We start from the raw sequence: 23,948 nt of genomic DNA, 5'->3' as shown, positions 1-23,948 counted from the left end.
GACAGGGGTTTCTCCACTTGTCAGACTGTCTCACACTCTGGACCAGGTGATCCACCCACACTGGCCTCCCAAACTGGAGGGACTACAGACGTGAGCCATCGCACTGCGCCTTGTCTGCATTTTAGGTCATCTTGGGATCTTTTAAAAATTCCAAAATCCAGGCCATACCCTCAGGGCAATTAAATCACAATCTGCTGGGGAAGGGAAAGAGACAAAGGCAACAGTTTTCCAAGCTCCACAGGTGATTTCAATGTGAAGACAGGTGTGGGAACTCACTGAGCTTGAGTTTTATCTGTGTGATCAAGAAAAAGTTAATTCATGGCGACAGAGAGAAAGGCAGTTGAATGAAAACAACTATATACACCTGCCCTTCTCTGAGATTGTAAGGTAGCCTTGATTTCCCCCTGCAATGTTATGAATTCTGAAAATATCAGAAAGAAGGCCAAATAAATGCTTATTTTCCTTTTTGGATTTGTGCATGCCTCCATTTCCCTCCAGAATTATGGACAACTGAGAAATTCACCTTTTCATCTTTTCTTGGTACTTTTCATGGGACCAATAAAGAATTCTGCCATATTACAGGTATTTAACATAACTAATAAGACATGACTCAAATGCTTTTTTATTAAGCAGATCTTATTTAATTCAGTCAGTTTTGATCCAACCCACATGCCAAATGCAGCTTGCCAAAGTTAAACACCCTACAAACATTAGGATCAAAATGCCTTCTTTTTAAAAAGTTAAATCTATTTCTAATCAAATCCTTTAAGCTGAAATTAAGTCTTTTATAAGTCGAATTTCATGTAATCTACAGAATCAACAGACCTGTTTAAGAACTCTCTGACCACTCTCAGAAAAGTTAGTCAGTAGGAACCCTTTCCATTCCTCCCAGGACCTAGACAAAAAGGAAAAAGAGCAAGAGGAAGAAGAGAAACATCAGAAGAAAACACTAAATATAAACCAAATAAACCTATTCAAAATAAATTTTTGTGATTGGCCAAACTCCTTCTCTCTACCTTTTCTGCTAACTTTAGAAAGAGTTGTAAAAGCCTGGGCGCTGTGGCTCATGCCTGTAATCCCAGAACTCTGGGAGGTCGAGGTGGGTGGATCGCCTGAGGTCAGGAGTTCGACACTAGCCTGACCAACATTGCAAAACCCAGTGTCTACTAAAAATACAAACATTAGCTGGGAGTGGTGGCAGGCACCTGTAGTCCCAGCTATTCGGGAAGCTGAGGCAGGAGAATCGCTTGAACCCGGGAGGAAGAGGTTGCAGTGAGCCAAGGTTGAGCCATTGCACTCCAACCTGTGCGACAGACAGACATTCCGTCTCAAAAAAAAAGAAAAAAGAAAAGAGTTGTAAAAGACAGATGACCTATCTACAATCTCTAGTCCAGTGGTTTTTAATAAGGAAAGCTTAGAATCATCAAAGAGGCTCAATATACTTTTGAAATACCATAGTAGTGGTTACACAAATATGTTCACACAAGAGTGTTCATTTTATAATTCATTAATCTTATAATTTGTGCGCTTTTCTTTGTTATACATCAATTAACACATTTTTAAAATAGATTTGTCCTGAGCAGAATCTCTGAAAGATTCTAAGCAAGCGGGTATCAGAAATAGTCAAGGTTACATGATTTGCCCTAGGTCAGGGATGTAGTTAGCTACAAATGAAGTCCTTCATATCACTTTCCTCCTCTTTCTGTTATGAACTGTAAATATGTTGATATTATTATGCTTTTTAACATTTACTTTCCTACTTAGACTCTGAAAAAAAATGTCTTATAAGTGACAACTGCAAAAAACAAGCAAACAAGTAAATGGAAAACACATGTCCTGGACTCACAACTGTGCAGTATTGAAGCTGCTGTACCACCCATATAAGGAAATTAAATAAAGCCTAATGCCCACACAATCAGTGTTTAAATCCTTTTTTAAATGCTTTTGGTGGGGTGCGGTGGCTCATGTCTGTAATCCCAGCACTTTGGGAGACTGAGGCGGGGGATCACCTGAGGTCAGGAGTTCAAGACCAGCCTGATCAACATGGAGAAACCCCACCTCTACTAAAAATACAAAATTAGCCAGGTGTGGTGGCACATGCCTGTAATCTCAGCTACTTGGAAGGCTGAGTCAGGAGAATCACTTGAACCCACCAGGCGGAGACTGTGGTGAGCCAAGACTGCACTCCAGCCTGGGCAACAAGAGCAAAACTCTTGTCTCAAAAAAAAAAAAAAAAAAAAAAAGGCTTTCAATGCAGACATATGTCAAATTACTAGTAGTAAAATCAACTGTGTACCTATTCAGATAAACTAGCATTATTTTTGATACGAAAATATAGGGTGATAGAATGGAAAGAGGGCTAGGCTGAGCATGGCAGAATGCGTTTTAGTCATGACCATCCTATAAAGTTGTTGTATGACTTAGGGCAGGACAAGTCTCTCTGGGTCCAAGAGTGTTAAAATGAAAGGATGGAACTCCAGCACTAGAACTAAATGAAATCTCAAGTTCCTTCTAGGTAAAACAACAACAACAACAATGTATACATATGCTTTTAAAATGCATTCTACAAATGAGTATCTCTACTCAAATATTTTTAAAGCAGCTTTCTAAAATAAAAATACTAGAATTCCTCTAGCACCTGCCTTATAAATACAAGTATATTCTTCAGGTTGCATCAAATGCAAACCTTCTAGATTTGTTGTCTAGGTGAAACAACCTCTCCCTCTCATTTGGCTAGTAATATCATTGTTAATTCTTCATCATCATGAGACTCTTTTGCATGCATTTAAAAAACTTCACGCCGGGCGCGGTGGCTCAAGCCTGTAATCCCAGCACTTTGGGAGGCCGAGGCGGGTGGATCACGAGGTCAAGAGATCGAGACCATCCTGGTCAACATGGTGAAACCCCGTCTCTACTAAAAATACAAAAAATTAGCTGGGCATGGTGGTGCGTGCCTGTAATCCCAGCTACTCAGGAGGCTGAGGCAGGAGAATTGCCTGAACCCAGGAGGCGGAGGTTGCGGTGAGCCGAGATCACGCCATTGCACTCCAGCCTGGGTAACATGAGTGAAACTCCGTCTCAAAAAAAAAAATAAAATAAAATAAATAAAATAAATAAATAAAAATAAAAAACTTCACATTGTGAAACAATTTCAGATTTACAGAACATGAGTTTTTTTTTATGGGAAATATGTATCTCTCAATATGTAACAGAAGTCTCAATTTCTAATCTACTGTAATTTGAAAACTTTCGCCGGGCGTGGTGGTTCATGCCTGTAAAATCCCAGCACTTTGGGAAGCTGAGGCAGGCAGATCATGAGGTCAGGAGTTCGAGACCAGCCTGACCAATGTGAAACCCTGTCTCTACTAAAAATACAAAAATTAGCCAGGCATGGTGGTACACACTTGTAATCCCAGCTACTCGGGAGGCTGAGGCAGGAGAATTGTCTGAACCTGGGAGGCGGAAGATGCAATAAGCCAAGATCGCACCACTGCACTCTACCCTGGGTGACAGAGCGAGACTCCATCTCAAAGAAAAAAAAAAAAGAAAACGTTTGATGGAGAATTTGTTTGACTACCCTTTACCAACTGCCTACTAGCACTCTGCTAGGCACTTTCCTGCTCCTGAAGTTACTATATAAGAAATCATAAAAACTGTGGAATGGTTAATTGAAACATTATTTCATGAATGCCTCAATCTGAATATTACACTTACAGTACTTAAAAAATTAAGTTGGCCTTGTAACCACTTAGCCTTAAATGTTTCAGGGTAACTTATAAGATACTGTTCAACTGTCTAAATAAACAGTTAAATGCCAACTTTAAAGATGATTTGCCTAGGCATAACGTAAGATCCAATCTCATCCTCCCAATACCTGTTCATGAAGTCCTTATAAAACTATTTCATACTTCCTAAACTCAAATATGAGGCTCCCAAGGGAAAATCTGTGTAGCCCTCCAGCCAAATCAGAGAAACTTAGTGCTCTCAAAGGATCAACAAAATGCCTGTCAAGGGGATTGGCATTCAATACAACAACCACCCTGGTTTGCTCTTGGTAGGGATAATAGACAATTTAAGAGACTAGGGAATATTAACATTAATTTTTAAACTTCAATCCTGACTTCTTAGTACAAGAAACAGAAGATAAATTAGTAAAACATGAAACCTGAGATTTCCAAAACTCCTCATCCCAACACAGAGTTAATAATTCAATCAAAGATACTATAAACCAGTAAGTCAGAGGTTCAATGCGATTTTTTTCCCATCTTGTTACACACCACAGTAGGCACATAAAATTTAGAGAAAAACTACTTTATATGTCATGTTCCAATTATGAACACCACCACACTGTCAATCATAATAAAGCTACAGTCAAAAAACAACACAGGTTTGGAGCAGCAATCGATGATCTAAATACACAAATGACAGTGAGAAACTGACCGACTCCTACAACATCCACAAAACAATTTTCTTTTTTTTTTTTTTTTTGAGACGGAGTCTCGCTCTTGTTACCCAGGCTGGAGTGCAATGGCGCGATCTCGGCTCACCGCAACCTCCGCCTCCTGGGTTCAGGCAATTCTCCTGCCTCAGCCTCCTGAGTAGCTGGGATTACAGGCATGCACCACCATGCCCAGCTAATTTTTTGTATTTTTAGTAGAGACGGGGTTTCACCATGTTGACCAGGATGGTCTCGATCTCTTGACCTCGTGATCCACCCGCCTCGGCCTCCCAAAGTGCTGGGATTACAGGCTTGAGCCACCGCGCCCGGCCCTACAAAACAATTTTCAAAATTCCCTACAAATAGCCTGAGAACCTGAGCAGAGTAAGAACCAGAGCTTAACAATAATCTGGTCCAATACCTTCAAGGAACAAATAGAAAAATCAAGGCTCAAGTGAACAATTTGTCCAAAGTCTCTTAGTAGTAGGAAAGTCATTTCATATGTTATATAATGAATGTTATCTTGCCATAACACGTGGATAATCCCCCATCTAGGCACCGAGGAAGGAGAACTAAGCAGATTCCCAACACAATTAGTGCCTGAAGAATATCTTAGTTTATAGTGTTACTATTCAGTTATTTCCTTTTATATAATCCTTTAATCATATATATGGAAATATATATATGGAAATAACTGAGTAGTAAGATATTCTTCAGGCACTAATTCTATAAACAAATATATATATACATATCTTAGTTCATAGTCGGAGGAATGCCTAGAGCAGACATGGTACAGAGCATGAATTAAGGAATAAGCAGCTTACAGTCGGAGGAATGTCTAGAGCAGACACGGTGCAGAGCATGATTTAAGGGAAAAACAGTTATACGAAGACGAGAATCTATGGCCCAGGTGGCAGCGTTCAGTATCGTAAAGATACCTGCTGTATGGCAGGCTTGGAGCTAGAGCCACTCCTCCTGAAAAAGGAATTGTAGTATCTTGAGCCCAGTTCTTGCAGAAGGCTGCCCTCAGACCGGCAGTCCTGCGAGCGTCCTAGGGCTTAAAACCCCTCTGGTATAATAGCGCCTTGGTCACTGTATAACTTGTCAGTTCTCTGGCTACTGTGCTGATTCAGAGCATCCTCCTACAGAAATCACTGGAAGCTGCCAGCAGGTGGCTGTAGACCTTCTCAGCTCTGTTGCTGCTCAAAGCATCCTCCTATAGAATTCCTTAGAAGTAGCCTGCCCCTAGATAAGAGATATTGCACACTGTACCCTCTGAGAATGCACCCTCTTCACTGTGCACGGCCCACCTCCTTGCCTTGGAGACCTAATGGGGGTGGACCCCTTGCTGTGCACTGCCCACCTCCTATCCTAGGTGACCTAATGGGAGTGGACTCCTTGTTTACTGCTCACGTGATTATCTTGACCCTATCACCATCCTTAAGATGATCTCACTCACTACCCTGCCCCCTAACCTATATTCAATAAATACAGATACTCCTGGATGTTTCAGGCCTCACCTGTCTCTGCCTGTAAGTGGCATGGCCCCCTGAGCCCAGCTGTTCTTTCCAGTCCTTCTGTGTCCTGTCTCTTTACTTCTTGGATCCAGCGCCTCAGCACAGCAATAGGTGACGCCCCATGGCCCTGTAGGGCTGTGGCCCTACAATAAGGCAGTGATGAAAGACAACTTAGCCTTTCCGATTCTGTTAGGTTTCTCTGTGAGAAGACATAAATCATGTGATCTAGGCTCTACATCAGGGAAGTCCTTAGGCCATCATTCTCAGAATCAGCCAGTGCTGCTTCTCCCTTGTCTTAATATATTCACAAGGACAATGCTGTCAGGATTTTTGTTTTGTTTTGCCTTATGCTCTTGTAATTGTCGCTTTTTTTTTTTTTTTTTTAGACAGAGGCTCCCTCTGTCACCCAGGTTGGAGTACAGTGGCGCGATCTTAGCTCACTGCAACCTCCACCTCCCAGGTTCAAGTGATTCTCCTGCCTCAGCCTCCTGAGTGGCTAGGATTACAGGTGCATGACACTGCACCTAATTTTGTATTTTTGTAGAGACAGGGTTTCATCATGTTGGCCAGGCTGTTCTCAAACTCCCAATCTCAGGCCATCCACCTGCCTAAGCCTCCCAAAGTGCTGGTTATAGGTGTGAGCCACCGCACCTGGCCAATTGTCGCCTTTTAAATCAAATACTGAAGTCCCAAGACCAGTTTTCAGTCCTGCAGCTACCATTTCATCATTATTGATAACCCAGGTGAATACACTGTGCTTAGCAAACTTGCAGACAGAACCAGTATTAGGTGGATGTATTCGTATTTTCAAACACAGGGACAGCAATCAAATGACTTGGTGCAATTAGGATAACAATTTTTCAAAGTTCAAAAGAGAACATTTAAAAATTAAAAAATTTAACACTGTGCTTATTTTTAAACAATGAATATATAATTTATCAGAAGAAGAAGAAAAACTAGCTCATTTATGCTAAAAAACAAAGAAATAAATCTCTGCCCAAATTGTAACAAAGAGAAAAAATACTACAAATGAGTAATACAAAAACAGAAATAAAATCTAGAAGAGGTCAGCCATGGTAGCTCACGCCTGTAATCCTAGCACTTTGGGAGGCCAAGGTGGAAGGACCATTTGAGCCTAGGAGTTTGAGATCAGTCTGGCCAACATGGAGACCCCACTTCTACGGAAAAAAAAATATATATATATATGGCCTGGCCAGGTGCAGTGGCTTATACCTGTAATCCCAGCACTTTGGAAGACCGAGGTGGGTGGGTCATGAGGTCAAGAGTTCGAGACCAGCCTGACCAACATGGTGAAACCTCGCCTCTACTAAAAATACAAAATTAGCCTGGCATGGTCCTGCACACCTGTAATCCCAGCTACTCAGGAGGCTGAGGCAGGAGAATCGCTTGGACCTGGGAGGGAGAGGTTGCAGTGAGCCAAGATGGACCCAGGAGATGGAAGTTGCAGTGAGCCAAGATCCCACCACTGCACTCCAGCCCAGGCAACAGAGTGAGACTCAATCTCAAGAAAAAAAAAAAAAATTATTGCCAGGCATGGTGGCTCATGCCCGTAATCCCAGCACTTTGGGAGGCCAAGGTGGGTAGATCACCTGAGATGAGGAGTTCGGGACCAGCCTGGCCAACATGGTGAAACCCTTTCTCTATTAAAAATACAAAATTGCCGGGCGCGGTGGCTCAAGCCTGTAATCCTAGCACTTTGGGAGGCCGAGGCGGGTGGATCACGAGGTCAAGAGATCGAGACCATCCTGGTCAACACAGTGAAACCCCGTCTCTACTAAAAATACAAAAAATTAGCTGGGCATGGTGGCGCGTGCCTGTAATCCCAGCTACTCAGGAGGCTGAGGCAGGAGAATTGCCTGAACCCAGGAGGCGGAGGTTGCGGTGAGCCAAGATCGCGCCATTGCACTCCAGCCTGGGTAACAAGGGCGAAACTCCGTCCCCCCCCCAAAAAAAAAATAAATAAATAAATAAAATAAAAAAATAAAAAAAATAAAAATACAAAATTAGCTGGGCATGGTGGCGCACACCTGTAATCCCAGCTACTAGGTAGGTTGAGGAAGGAGAACTGCTTGAACCCAAGAGGAAGAGGTTGCAGTGAGCTGAGATCGCATCATTGCACTCCAGCATGGGAGACAAGAGCGAAACACCATCTCAAAAAAAAAAAAAAAAATTTAAAAAGTAGCTGGGAGTGGTGGCTCATGCCAGTAGTCACAACTATTTGGGAGGTTGAGGTGTGAAGACAGCTTGGAGCCCAGGAGGTCAAGCCTACAATGAGCCGTGATTGTGCCACTGCACTCCAGCCTGGGCGACAGAGCAAGACTTTGTCACAAATTCTTTTTTGAGACGGAGTGTCACTCTCTTGCCCAGGCTGGAGTGCAGTGGTGTGGGCTCATCTCACCGCAACCGCCATCTCCGAGGTTCAAGCAATTCTCCTGCCTCAGCCTCCCAAATAGCTGGTACTGCAGGCGCCTGCTACCATGCCTGGCTAATTTTTTGTATTTTTAGTAGAGATGGGGTTTCACCATGTTGGCCACACTGGTCTCGAACTCCTGACCTTGTGATCTGCCCACCTTGGTTTCCCAAAGCACTGGGATTACAGGCATGAGTGACTGCACATGTTTTGAATCATCACAAAATCTTGTAAAAGAAATGTCTTTGGTTATATTAATACAATCTATATATCTTTTTGCAGTTAAATTTTATTTGCTTTCAGCTATACCCTGACACTTGAAATTTATATTCTGTAACAATGCACCATTCTTTGTCACACTGAATTAAAATTTTAAATGCATAGTACAAATAAAAAGCAAAATGCCTCCTGGTGTACAATAGTGCTCATTTAAAAAAAAAAAAAAGAAAGAAAAATACCAAACCTACAGTGAGCAAATGGTTAAATGACATGAAAAATAAGTTCAAGCAAGATGAGCTACATTTATTATTTCTTGAAAAAATGTTCATCATTGATTAAAAAAATTGCTAGTCACAAAAGAAGTGCATTTTACAATGAAGAGATGTGGCATCCCCCACATTAAACTTGTGATCAAATTTATTATCAATAATAATGTGACACCCAGGCATTTATGTACCTCATGATATGACAGAATCCGAAGAATATTTAAGTACATATGGTTGCCAAAACGTTTAACTAGAGTCTAATTAAGTCTGCAGAATCTAGTAAGTCTTTTAACCTTCTAGTATAAGGAAATACAAGGAATAAAGGAACAAATTAAGTGATACAAAGAAAACAATCAAATAAATCCAGAATGTGAGACATTCAACAAGAAACCTGCTTTGATGTCAATAAATCAATGCTATGGAAAAAAATAAGAGGTGCAGACAGGAAACAGGAAGTATTCTAGGTTGAAAAAAAAAGTCTATAGGGGCCAGGCATGGTGGCTCACCCCTGTAATCTCAGCACTTTGGGACACCGAGGTGGGTGGATCACCTGAGGTCAGTAGTTCGAGACCAGCCTGGCCAACATGATGAAACCCAGTCTCCACTAAAAATATAAAAATTAGCCAGGTATGGTGGCGCACACCTGTAATCCTGGCTTTTCAGGAGGCTGAGGCCCAAGAATCACTTGAAGCCAGGAGGCGGAGGTTGCAGTGAGCAGAGATCACGCCATTTCACTCCAGCCTGGGCAACAGAGAGAGAAAAACAAAAAAAGACTATAGGAATAAAACAGGCAAATGCAATGCATGACCCTTAACTTGATTAAACTCCACACATCTTAGCTATAAAAGTCATTTTGGGCCAGGCATAGTGGCTCATGCCTGTAATCCAAGCACTTTGGAGGCCAAGATGGGCAGATTACCTGAGGTCAGGAGTTCAAGACCAGCCTGACCAACATGGTGAAACCCCGCCTTTAATAAAAAAATAAAAATTAAATAAAAAATTAAAATTCTTTTTTTTTTTTTTTTTTGACGGAGTTTTACCCTTTGTTACCCAGGCTGGAGTGCAATGGCGCGATCTCGGCTCACCGCAACCTCCGCCTCCTGGGTTCAGGCAATTCTCCCGCCTCAGCCTCCTGAGTCGCTGGGGTTACAGGCACGCGCCACCATGCCCAGCTAATTTTTTGTATTTTTAGTAGAGACGGGGTTTCACCGTGTTGACCAGGATGGTCTTGATCTCTTGACCTCGTGATCCACCTGTCTCGGCCTCCCAAAGTGCTGGGATTACAGGCGTGAGCCACCGCGCCCGGCCCAAAATTCTTAAAAAAAAAAAAAAAAGTCATTTCGGAGGCTGGGCACAGTGGCTCATGCCTGTAATCCCAGCACTTTGGGAGGCCAAGGTGGGCGGATCACCTGAGGTAAGAAGTTCGAGACCAGATTGGCTAACATGGTGAAACCCTATCTCCACTAAAAATACAAAAATTAGCCGGACGTAGTAGCATGCACCTGTAGTCCCAGCTACTCAGGAGTCTGAGGCAGGAGAACTGCTTGAACCCAGGGAGCAGAGGTTGTAGTAAGCTGAAATTGTGCCTCTGCATTCCAACCTGGGCAACATTACTGTTAATTTTGCTAGGTGTTAACAGTGGTATTGTGTTTATGCAGAAGTATATCCTTATTTGTAAGAAATGCATGCTAAAATATTAAAGGCATAGTATCATGATGTCTTTATTTTTAAAAGGTTTAACATAATAAACATATTATTAAGCGTATGACAACATGTTGAACATAGGTGGTGGGTATAAGGTGGGTCACTGTACTATTATTTCTGGGGCTTTTTGTACGTTTGAAATTTTCAACAATAAAACATTTAACATATTTTAAAGGCCCACAAAACTGAAGAACTGCTATTACACTAGAATCAAAAATTTCTGAAATTCAATTTTAACTGGTGGCAACTGGTAGTTGTTCTAAAGAATAATATGACAATGTGGCTAAAAAGTGATATCCTCAGACCTAATCAAATCATTTTAGGGGATATATTCTAAGAAAAAAACTGGAAGAAAAAAGACTCATAAAAAGATGTTATAGCACTACAATTTAGAATTGTAAAATAGGCTGGGTGCGGTGGCTCACACCTGTAATCTCAGTACTTTGGGAGTCCAAGGTGGGTGGTTCATGAGGTCAGGAGTTCCAGACCAGCCTGGCCAACATGGTAAAACCTCATCTCTACCAAAAATACAAAAATTAGCTGGGCATGGTGGTGCACGTCTGTAATACTAGCTACTCAGGAGGCTGAAGCAGAATTGCTTGAACCCAGTAGGTGGAGGTTGCAGTAAGCTGAGATCATGCCACTGCACTCCAGCCTGGGTGACAGAGTGAGACTCTGTCTCAGGGGAAAAAAAAAAAAGAATTGTAAAATAGAAATAAAAACAAACTGAAAATCATCCAAATTCCAAATACTAGAGTATTTTAAATTTTGGTTGTTATACATCCATTAAAAATGACAAATACACAGACGTGTGAAAAAGTACATCAATGTATTGCCAAATGAAAAAAGACTTAAAAAAAACTTCAAATGAATTAAATCTGTAAATACTATATGAATACAAAAATGACTCAGAAGTTACACACTTGCAGTATTTAAACATAATTTTTGTTGTTGTTTTTTGAGACAGTGTCCCACTCTTGTCACCCAGGCTGGAGTGCTATGGCATGATCTTGACTCATCGCAACCTCCACCTCCCGGGTTCAAGTGATTCTTCTGCCTGAGCCTCCCAAGTAGCTGGGATTACAGGCATGTACCACTACATCTGGCTAATTTTTGTATTTTTAGGAGAGATGGGGTTTCACCATGATGGCCAGGCTAGTCACAAACTTTTTAAAATTTCATGAGGACACACGCTATTGGAGAAAGTATAAACAATGCAAACATAAAATCAGGAAGAACTACCTAGGCACAAATAAAGAAAAGTACCTGACGGCTAGTACTGAACATAATTTGAATTACTATTCACAATTTAAATATAGTCCTATCCTGGGCAAGGCCAACATAACTACCATTAAAAAGACACAGGCTGAGCACAGTGGCTCATGTCCCAGCACTTTGGGAGGCAGGAGCGTCCCTTAAGCCTAGGAGTTTGAGACTGGCCTGGCAACATAGAAAGACCCCTTCTCTACCAAAAAAAAAAAAAAAAAAAAAAAAAAAAAAACCAAGTGATGTGGGGAACACCTATAGTCCCATGTGTTCACTCAGGAGACTGAGGTGACAGGATCTCTTGAGCCTGGGAGATTGAGGCTGCTGTGAGCCATGATCACACCACTGCACTCCAGCCTGGGTGACAGAGAAAGACTCTATTTAAAAAAATAATAACAATAATTAAAAAATAAAAAGACACAGAAAAAGAGGGTATCATTAGCCTGGACAGTACACAGTCTTTCTCAATTCTCTTTGTTATTTGAAAACAATAACTCAATACTTTTCAATTTTTTTTTTAATTGTAGGAAAACTGAAGAAGGTTCAAAGAAAAACCAAAAGATAAATAATAGGACAAAAAAGAGGTAATTTTGAAGAACGGTTTGAAATCAAATGAAGTGTGGCATGACTATTAACACTGAAATATCCATGGGAAGGCTTTTCAATAGAGACTTGGAAAAGCGGATATCTCTCTCAATGCCCACAGATGGCTCACCAAAAAGAGGGGCCTAACAAAACCCCCAAAGTTTGCTGTTGTTTTATGGAAGAGAGATTTCTTTACAGTGCTGGTAAAAGTTACTGGTATAGGCAAATGAGGGACACTGGGTGTGTTCGATCATTAACCATCTGCTTTTCTACGGGGTGTTTACTTATCCATGATCACCTGATCATATTAGAATGCCTTTAAAGCTTGACTCAGTTACCCAAAGCTTGAATCAATTATCTACCATTTCAAAATTCTGCAGTGCTATCCTGCTCCCACACATACACTGCTCACTCAGCAACATTCAAATGTCTTAGACCTGCATCCAGGGCCCCAAGAAACTACGCTGGCTTCACTTCTCCACAACTCCTCAACACAGCAGCAAATTAGACTTCTCACTATTTCATTACCTAAATATTCCTTACATTTTCTTATGTCCATCATTCCTTTTGTTACTCTCTCCTTAACCCCACTTGCTGCAATCTTACCCTTCCATTTTAATAAATTTTAATTTAATGCCTCTATGTTATCTCAATACCTGTCATGTTGAACTGTGCCCCCTACAGTACCACCCCTGCCATATATGTTAGTCCTAACCCTCTCAGTACCTCAGAATGTAACCTGATTTGGAAACGGAGTCGCTGCAGATGTAATCAATTAAGATGAAGTTACTCTTACTGGAGTAGGGTGGGACCTACTGGTGTCCTTATAAGAGGGAAATTTGGACATAGAGACACACAGGGAAAATGCCATATGACAACAGAGGCAGAGCTTGGAGTGATACAGCAGCTACAAGCCAAGGAGCACCAAGAATTGATGGAAGCCTCAAACTCCCAAGTAGCTGGGATTGCAGGCATGTGCCAGCACACCCAGCTAATTTTTGTATTTTTAGTAGAGATGGGGTTTCACCATGTTGTCCAGGCTGGTCTCAAATTCCTGAACTCAAATGAACCACCCACCCCGGCCTCCCAAAGTGCTGAGATTACAGGCGTGAGCCAGCTACTTGGGAGTCTGAAGCAGGAGACTTACTTAAACCTGGGAGGCAGAGGTTGCACTGAGCCGAGATCACACCACTGCACTCCAGCCTGGGAGAGGGAGTAAGGTGCTGTCTCAAAAAAGAACAAAAAAGCATTGATGGAAGCTAGGAAAAGGCAAGAAAGGATTCTACTCAGAATCTTAGAGGCACTATGGCTCCCTGAATAAGTTTAATCAGATACTAAAGCCATCCTACTTTTACTAGTATTTGGTGGTAAGCCACAGTGCCTTTGAATTTCTCCATGTGTTTGATTTTTTTAAATTTTGTTTTAGTTATTTTTTTGAGACAAGAGTCTCGCTCTGTAGCCCAGGCTGGAGTGCAGTAGCGTGATACTGGCTCACTGCAACCTCTGCCTCCCGGGTAGCTGGGATTACAGGCACGTGCCACTGTGCCCAGCTAATATTTGTATTTTTAGTAGAGATGGGGTTTTGCCATATTGGCCAGGCTGGTCTTGAACTCCTGAGCTCAAGATCTGCCCGCCTCAACCTCCCAAAGTGCTGGGATTACAGGTGTGAGCCCCTGCGCCCGGCCTGAATTTTTTAATTCTGTATTTTATAGAAGAGACATAGCCTTACATCCATATAAGTTTTAAAATCATAGCAAGGGACTTAACCTAATGAACAATTTCCTTCAGTAAAATACTAAAATCTGATTCACAAATTTGTAATTATTTCTTTCTGCAAGAGACTGCTGCTGTCTGAGTTTTAGAAAATGTACATAAATGGGTACTATAGAACTGATATTCAATAGGTTCAATATCAATAAAGGAACTGATTAACAGGAACTTTTGTTGCCTTTGTGTGTGGGAGGCTTGCAGCTGGTTAATGATAAATACAAACTGAAATATTTATTTAAACTACGAATACCCTCTGAATTTGGTGCTCATTAATATTAACTGATGAGCAGTTAATATTATTAATTGATAATTAATACTGTAAATAACATAGAATACACAATTCATCACAAGGTAAAGATGTGGTCCTGGCCTTCTGTGTTATAGAGTATGTGTATCAAATAAAGCATATGACCAACTCTAGGTCTGCATTATTCCTTCCATCAAAGCCATAGTATTTCATTTGTGTATATATCTATATATACCTCTAGTTATTTACTAATTAACTCAGCAAATGTTTATCGAGCTCCTAGACAGCCACTTTACCTCCCTTTTAGAAAAAGGTGAGGTAGAAAAAGATCACATTTTAAAAAAACAAATGAATATTTGCCAGACAACACAATAGGCAGACACTGGAGCTCAAGGGAGGGAAGGAGGAAGGCAGTGACAGACACCAGCCCAACCCTAAAGGAGCATCCAATCTAGTGAGAAGTAAAAGAGTAAACTAGCTCTGTATCCCTCCTTTCTCCCCATGCTGATCCTACACTTCACAACCAGGCTTCCCTTCCTAATGTACAGCTTTCATTACATCACTGGCTAAAAACATCTGATGACTTCCCACGATTTAGTCAATAAAGTCCAAATTTCCCAGCTTGGAAGAGAAACGAGTATTCAAAGCCTTCCATTATTTGACTGTATGGTATGCAGAGATTAGGAAGACAGGTTTTGCAATTAGACAACCTGGACTGAATATCAATTGTTAGCTCTCTTCCTCATTTTCTTTATCTATAAAAGGGGATTAAAAAAAACAGCGTCTATCTCATCAGGTTGTTGTAAGGATTAAATAAAATGCTAGTTATGAAATGCTTAGCACTTTATCTGGCAAATAAGAAGCATGCAAAAAATGTGAGCCATTGGCTAGGCATGTGGCTCACACCTGTAATCCTAGCAATTTGGGAGACCAAGGCAGGAGGATCACTTAGCCCAGGAGTTCAAGACTGCAATAATCACCCCACTGCACTCCAGCCTGGGCAACAGAGTAAGACCCTGGTTCTAGGATAAAACAAAAAACAAAAACAAAACAAAACCCTACCCAAAGAACACTGGGGGGGTGGGGGAGGGGTGGGGAAGCCACTACTACTATTAATTTTTTAAAGTTTTATTTATTTATTCTAGGTTTTATCTATTATTATTGTTGCTATTGTTCATCTCCATTTCCAGCCTTAACTCCAACAACACCCTTGTAACAATCCTGTTCTCCAGGCAAAGTGGACTCTTTATCATCTCCTAAATACCCACCTCTGTGCTCATGCTTTCACTCAACCTGGAAAATACAGCACTGTCTCATCTCCAGGTATTAATATACTAATTATTCTTGGCAGCTTCATTCACAGGCCACCTCTTTCAGGTACCATTCCCTAGTATTCCAGCTCCATAACACATTACAGACATTCTTCAGCATACAAACCTTGGCTAGATTCATCTTGGTATCTTGCAGAGTTCTAGCCAGTTTGCAGTATACACGGTAGGGCTCAATAAATGTTTGAGAAAATAATGCCTGTATTTCCTTTCGTATCCAACTACTCTCTTGGACAACAGCTCCACATTTCAAGTAAAAAGAGTTCTTCTACAGTATTTCATAAAGCTGGCCAGCTAATTTTCTATCACCATGTGGCAATTTCTCATACAGTACCTAACACACAGTAGATGCCTAAATATTCGAGGAGCTAAACTGAATTTCACCCCATCTTTTAATTTCAATGATCATTCTATTCATTATGATCAAGTATGGCTCACCCTTAGAAACAGATTTTAGTATTTACTTGACCATAAACTTATCTGTCAATTTCTGGCCATCCTCCCTCTATCCCAATATGTCATTTACTGGTTTGGGGGAGACAATAATCAAAACCTCAGTAAAGTAAGAATCAGAAAATTACATGTCTACAGGGCCATAAAAATAAAGAGCACAGCAAGACAGCAGTGCAGACTATGGAGAACTAGGAAACACATATCCCATCTAAAAGTTTCAGCTGGTTACTTCTATACGTGAATATGGGCTTGCTGTTGACAGATCTTCCCATTTTTCAAGGTTATGTCAGAAACTCAGAAGTCTGTGTACATTTTTAAGACATTAAAAATATTATGTAAACCAAACAAAATATGTATACAGGTCCAATCTAACCACAGATTGCCAGTGTGCAACCTCTGCTACAAAAGTTCTCTGCAGGCCGGGCGTGGTGGCTCACGCCTGTAATCCAAGCACTTTGGAGGCCAAGGCGGGCGGATCACCGGCGATCGGGAGTTCAAGAACAGCCTAACCAACATGGTGAAACCCCATATTTATTTAAAAAAAAAAAAAAAGTTCTCTGCAAAAATGATGGCGTTAGAAGAGTTCGATCCCAGCAGATAATCTAACACAGCCCCTAAAACTAAGCAGCTCCTTGGAAGCATCTCCTGCAACACTTAACCCAGCTCTCAACCATTCTGACTGACCTGAAAACCAATTAATTTGACAATTTAATTGAACAAAGTGAGCCGCTACTCTGTACCAGGTGCTGAGGAATCAGAAATGAACAGTAGTGTTAAATATCAGCTAATATTTATTGAGCATGTCCTAGATGCCAAGCACTGTTCTACACATTATGATATTGACTCATTTAATCCTCACAAAAACCCTGAGATTACTATTATCCTTATTTTAAAGATGAGAAAACTAAGGCCCAATGAGGTTTTATTTGTTCAAGGTCACACAATCAGCAAGCAGCAGTGCTTAAATTAGAACCTCAGACTCCACCAAAAAGAGCTCACAAGCTGAAAGCCCCCCCCCACCCCGCACTCAACAAGTGATGCTGGGATCACTGGTTATACATAGGGAAAAAAATAAAACTGGACCCTACCTTACACTACACATAAGAATCCATTCTCAGCCAGGAGCGGTGGCTCATGCTTGTAATTCCAGCACTTTGGGAGGCCACCGTGGGCAGAACACAAGGTCAAGAGATCAAGACCATTCCGGCCAACATGGTGAAACTCCATCTCTACTAAAAATACAAAAATTAGCTGGGCGTGGTGGCACGCGCCTTTAGTCCCAGCTACTCGGGAGGCTGAGGCAGAATTGCCTCAACCCGGAAGGCAGAGGTTGCAGTGAGCTGCAGTGAGATGGTGCCACTGCACTTCAGCCTGGCAACAGAGAGAGACTCTGTCTCAAAAAAAAAAAAAAAAAAGACTCCATTCTCTAGACACATTAGAAATCTAACCATTTAAAGCAAAATAGTAGAGATTCCAGAAGATCATATAAGGAATAACTGCAGGCTGGGCACAGTGGCTCACACTTACAATCCCAGCACTTTGGGATGCTAAGGCGGGTGGACTGCTTGAGCTGAGGAGTTTGAGACCAGCCTGGGCAACACGGTGAAACTCAATCTCTGCAAAAAACGCACAAATTAGCAGGGCATGGTGGCGCATGCCTGTGGTCTCAACTACTCAGGAGGCTGAGGTGGAGGGTTGCTTGAGCCCAGGAGGTTGGTGCTGCAGTGAGCCAAGATTGCGACACCGCACTCCAGCCCCAGTGACAGCAAGACCCTGTTTCAAAACAAAACGAAGAATAACTGCAAATCTTAAAGGAAAAGGTTGATAAAGTTGACACTAAAATTCATAACTTTTTAACAAATGACACCTTAAAAGATTTTTTTTTTAAATAAGCAACAGGCTGGACATGGTGGCTCATGCCTGTAATCCCAGCACTTTGGGAGGCCAAGACGGGCAGATCACTTGAGGTCAGGAGTTTGAGACTAGCCTGTCCAACACGGTAAGACCCCCATCTCTACTAAAAATACAAAAATTAGCCAGGTGTGGTGGCATATGCCTATAGTCCCAGCTACTTGGGAGGCTGAGGCAGGAGAATCACTTGAACCCGGGAGGCGGAGTAGGTTACAGTGAGCTGAGATGGCACGACTGTACTCCAGCCTGGGAGACAGAGCAAGACCCCATCTCAAAAAAAAAAAAAAAAAAAAAGATTTTTAAAAATAAGCAAGAAACTGGGAAATGACATCTGTAATACATATCAACAACAAAGGATTAATAATCAGAATATATAAAGAAATCATTTGTAAAAGACAACCCAAAATGGCAAAACAAGCCCCAGCATTATCTAATCTGTGTAAAGCTGGTATTACTACAGTTGCCACATAGTACACTCCAGAACAACAGACCTTGCCATCACTGACTGATATAAATATTCAGGGGTCTATGTTATGCTGCAGGTACACAGAGTATGGGGAATCCAGCCCAAAGGGCAGAGCCAAGATGTTTATTCGTCCTCCATCGTATAGACATTGGATAGAAAATTAGAGGTTGATACCCAACATTCAGACACATAGATCAACTAAAAGAAAAAAAAAAAAAAAAAAAGACACATAGATCGGGGTTGGCAAATGTTTTTGTAAAGAGTATTTTCAGGCCGGGTGCGGTGGCTCACGCCTGTAATCCCAGCACTTTGGGAGGCCTAGGCGGGTGGATCACGAGGTCAAGAGATCGAGACCATCCTGGTCAGCATGGTGAAACCCCGTCTCTACTAAAAATACAAAAATTCAGCTGGGCATGGTGGCGTGTGCCTGTAATCCCAGCTACTCAGGAGGCTGAGGCAGGAGAATTGCCTGAGCCCAGGAGGCGGAGGTTGCGGTGAGCCAAGATCGCACCATTGCACTCCAGCCTGGGTAACAAGAGCGAAACTCCGTCTCAAAAAAAAAAAAAAAAAAAGAGTATTTTCAGCTTTGTAAACTGACACAATGTATCTCTGCCACAACTACTCAACTCTGCCATTGGTACCACAAAAGAAGACATGGACAATATTAGTAAATGAGTGTGGCTGTGTTCCCATAAAACATTATTTAAAAAAACAGATGGTGGGCCAGATTTGACCTATGAAACAGTTTGCTGACCCCTGCCTGACATAGACAGTTGTGCTTTTTCTACACTATAGGAAGGGTACTTCCTACGTTTTCCCGTGTCTTTTATGTCTGCTGACACTTACATCTGATTTTCTTAACCAAAAACTACACCACACTTGACAGCTTTGCAATGGTTTCCAAAACTCTATTACTCTATCAAAAAATCCTTTCACCCTTATTATCCATGAGAATTCTCCCCTCATTTTCCTTTCATTTTTTTAACCTCTTTGACAGCCACTAACCCAGAAAATCTAAACCAGAAATCTAAAAAAAGTCACCTCTTTTACCACTCACAATATCAATCATCAACACCTGAAAATTCTAACTCCGTTCAATGCCCACAGCCTCTGCCTTAGTTCAGATCCTCATTACTTGTCTGGTCTTCAGTCTACCCTCCTTCCAAAGAACATCCATGTATCTCCTAGAAATTAAACTTCCACTATATACTCCCCTTCTTGAAGATCTTGAATGCCTCTCTCAGCTGAGGAGTCAGTCCAAACTCCTTAGCAAGGTTGTTCACAACCAGGCTCCTAACATGGGCTTCCTAGTCTCATCTCTGACCATGCTTTCACACACATTCTACGCTCCAGCCACATTCAATTAATGCATTCCCTGAAAACCTGTCTTTACCTGAAAAGCCCTTCTCTCCAATTCGCTGGCAAACTCCTGTATCTTTCAGGACACATCTCAAATGTCACCCCTTCACAACACCTTACCTGATTCTTTGAGCAGAGACACACCCATCTCTGGGTCCTTATAGCATTTAATGACTCTTCTTTGGCATCAGCCATCCTGAACTATGATTCTCACCTGTCTACTTCACTCATAGGGCTGCATACCCAAAGTGAAATGACTCTGCCTTAAAGACCTCTGAATCTACTGGAGCCCAGCATAATGCTTGATATGCAGTAGATGCCTTGAGGCACAGTAAATGTTTGTTGAATGGAAGGCATGCATGGTAGTAGGAATAGGGTTTCTTAACCTGGGGGTTCACAGACAGGAATCTATAAATAGGACTTCAGTGAGGTTTGTGAACTTGGACAGAAAAAAAAAATCTTTTACTAACCTCTAACTGAAAATTACCATTCTATTCAAATATGAGTGTAGGTAACATACCATTCTAGTATTAGGAGTATCTGTGACTCTATAACATCAGAAATCTCAAATATCTTTATTTTTTTATTTTTTTGAGACAGAGTCTTACTCTGTCGCCATGCACCAGGCTGGAGTGCAGTGGCGCAATTTCAGCTCACTGCAACCTCCACCTCCCGGGTTCAAGCAATTCTCCTGCCTCAGCCTCCCGAGTAGCTGGAACTACAGGCACACGCCTCCATGCCCACAATTTTTGTATTTTTAGTAAAGACGGGCTTTCACCATGTTGGCCAGGATGGTGTTGATCTCTTGACCTTGTGATCCACCCACCTCAGCTTCCCAAAGTGCTGGGATTACAGATGTGAGCCACCATGCCCGGCCCTCAAATATCTTTATATTATACTACAGTTGTTGCATATAATCTTAAAGTACCCTTTAAGCGCATCATGTCTTTGAAATTATAATTATCGGATCCATCACTAAATATGATTTATTTCATTTTATTTATTATTATTATTTTTTTCTAAAGATGGGGTTTCTCCATGATGGCCAGGCTGGTCTTGAACTCCTGACCTCAGGTGATCCACCCACCTCGGCCTCCCAAAGTGCTAGGATTACAGGCGTGAGCCACCGAGCCCAGCTAAATATGATTTCTTAATGTGCTGATAAACAAGTATATGCATATTAGATTTTTATAGCTTAGTAACTGTATTTCAATATAATTGGTGTTCCTTATAATCCAATGTATTTTATTTTATACAATTAAAAATATTATTCTGAAAGGGGTCCATGGCACAGATAAAAGCCAGGTCTTCCAGCATTAGAAAAACCCAGAAAAGGCTCACCCCATGGCGGCTCATGCCTGTAATCCCAGCACTTTGGGAGGCTGAGATGGGCAGATCACTTGAGCTCAGGAGATCAAGACCAGCCTGGGTAATGTTGTAAAACCCCATCTCTACCAAAAAAAAAAAAACCAGAACAAATGAATTGTGTTACTGTACATACATATGATATTAACAATCTTATTTTATATATGCCCTCAGAACCCTTTCGTTCTTTAATTCTCTTCGATTATATGGGGCCCTGGACCTATTTTTCATGACTAATTTGCATATTTCCTTCAGGCCCATAGTCTATGCAAACTTTGAATTCTTCTCTAACATGATCCAACTTCAACGAACACAATATAGACTCTGGGTCTCTACCATTGTTCACTTTTCTTTTTTAGGATTTTGTGTCCCTTTATGATAAACACCTAGAAGAGAAGGAGGATCTCTTTTTTTAAAACAGTATTTTGCTCTGTCGCCCAGGCTGGAATGCCATGGCATGATCACAGCATGGCTCATTGCAGCATTGACCTCCCAGGCTCAAGCAATCCTCCCACCTCAGCCTCCTGAGTAGCTGGGACTACAGGTACAAGCCACATCAGATGGCTAATTTTTTGGACTTTTTTGTAGAGATGGGGTCTGCCAACTCCTGGGCTCAAGCAATCCTCCCACCTTGGCCTCCTAAAGTGCTGGGATTACAGGCGTGCACCACTGTGGCTGGCCAGAGCATCTCTAAAAACTCTAGAAAGTTAGAAAGTATCAAAGATAACTTCTTTGCACAATTAGAGATGAGCCAGGAAATACCAAATAACTGTATTCCCTTCAGCCTTTGTATTGCCAAACTCATTACAGGAACAATACAAATTTACTTGTTCTCTGGTATATACTGTTATGCTTCATTTCTTGCTGTTTTTGTTTGTTTGCTTCTAGTTTCATCACAAGAATGTTAACTTCATTTCTTAACACCTTTCTCCCAACTAGCAAATTCCTTTAAGGAAATGTGTTTAATGAGGAGGCACCCGACCATTTCCAGTAGCCCCTCTGCCACTAACATATAAGATCTTGAAAAGTCAACTTTACCTTTCTACGTTTCAGCTAAAATCACTACCTGATTTGAAATCTTTACTTGATCTCTCAGGCCTTTGTAGTTTTTATACATTCACTCTTCACCATTTTACTGGCTTCAATAACGCCTTTCTGATGACCTCTCCAGGTGACCCTGCTCTTACGCTGTGGGCTGTCCCATTCCAGGGAAGACACCTTGGGTCACCGCCCCCAAACAGGCGGGTTCCTCCTTTTAAAGACACACGCAACTTCCAAAGTTGATGTAGGTTTTCTCCTTTCTTGCCAACCAGTTCTACTCTCTGTACCTCTTTTGCTGGCCAGCTTGCACCCAAACCTCAGTCCCCCCCTCCCCGCCCCCGTTCTCTCCTCATCAAACACCTCCCTTTTCCTGTTGCTTCCCCCAATAGGGGGTGGAGGATCCTTGGGACATAAGTCTTCAGAGCCTTGGGAGTTATACAGCTTTGCAATTCGGTGCCACTACCCCAAGGACTGCCCCAAACTGATACCAGCGTCTGTATCCAAAAGGCCCTCATTTCTCATCAATCGCCTCCTTCCTTCCCCGCAAAGAACTGCTCCAGCCCTGACAGCCTGAGCTTGACCCCAAGCCTCCACCCCAATCCCCAGATCCTGCCAGCACTAGGGCTCTATACACCGCCTAAGGCCTAAACCAATTCCACGTCCTGCCATCCTTTCAGCCCATGGACCCCAATCCCGGTTCCTTTCGGACCCAGTGTTCTTCTCGGCTACCCTGACCACGACCCCAAGACCAGCTCCCGCCAGTTCCCCAGGCCTGAAGCGCCACCCCGTTCAGACCCCGGCCAGCCCTGCACTCCCTCAGTGCACCGGCCCCCGCGCCCAGCACCCTCCCCACCCAGCAGGGCCACCGCTCCCTCCAGCGCCCCCGCCCGCAGGCCAAGGGCCCGCTCCCCAACATGGCGACGGGGACACCAGCGCGGCGGGCGGGGCGGCTCCGGGCCGAGCCCGCACTCGGACCGTGCCGCACGGTCGCCGGGCGCCATTTTCCCGCGCCGGGCCCGGGCGGCGCCTCCTCCCAGCAAAGCCAACCGGACCCGGACCGCGGACGCCTGGCGGGCCCACCCCTTACGGGCCCGCGCCGCCGCTGCCTCACCTGAGCGTGGCCCCGGCCCTCCCGGGCGGGCCTTGGAGCGCCGGCCCGGGCCGTGCGTGCCCGCCGCCCTCCGTGCGTTCGTCCGTCAGTCCTCGCGTGCGTCCGTCTGTCCGGCCACCCGCGCCCGGCCGCCCGCAGCCCGACCCGGCAGGGCCTCACGGAGCCGGCGGGGAGGGGGATGGGCCGGACCGGGCCGGGGAGGGAGGGGGAGGGAGGGAGAGAGGGAGGGAGCGCGAGAGGGGGCGGGGCGGACTCGATGGGCGGGGCATTGCCCATGTGACCAGACGTCCCCGGGAGCGCGAGGTGGAGCGCGCGCCAGCTCGCTTCGGTGCTGAGTGCTTAGTGCCGGTGTATCGTGGGTCTCTGTGGAGTTCCCAGGGCTGTTCTCCCGCCAGTGAGTCCCACTTCGGAAGCACACACGGCACAGCCTTTTGCGAGCGCTCTGGCTAAGTATCCTTGGACGTGGCAACT

At 43.0% G+C, this 23,948-nt stretch overlaps 1 protein-coding gene across 6 annotated transcripts in view; it reads right to left on the bottom strand.

Moving 5' to 3' along the window:
• NCOA6 (nuclear receptor coactivator 6) overlaps positions 1-23,679 on the bottom strand; it is a 114,429-nt gene extending 90,750 nt beyond the window's left edge. For 3 of the 6 annotated variants that reach the window (XM_032295177.1, XM_032295178.1, XM_032295181.1), the window contains exons 1-2: positions 23,478-23,679; positions 826-895 (exon numbers count right to left, since the gene is read on the bottom strand). The gene's annotated coding sequence lies outside the window, so the exon portion shown is untranslated. The remainder of the gene's footprint in view (positions 1-825; positions 896-23,477) is intronic. The other 3 variants (XM_032295180.1, XM_032295182.1, XM_032295179.1) reach the window with 1 other exon arrangement.
• Between the last annotated feature and the right edge of the window lie 269 nt (positions 23,680-23,948).

Source organism: Sapajus apella, unplaced genomic scaffold (assembly GCF_009761245.1).
Source record: "Sapajus apella isolate SASKATOON/1434 unplaced genomic scaffold, GSC_monkey_1.0 scaffold33, whole genome shotgun sequence".
Taxonomy (NCBI): domain Eukaryota; kingdom Metazoa; phylum Chordata; class Mammalia; order Primates; family Cebidae; genus Sapajus; species Sapajus apella.
Note: the sequence above shows the minus strand (reverse complement) of the source record. Positions and strands in the feature narration are given on the sequence as shown.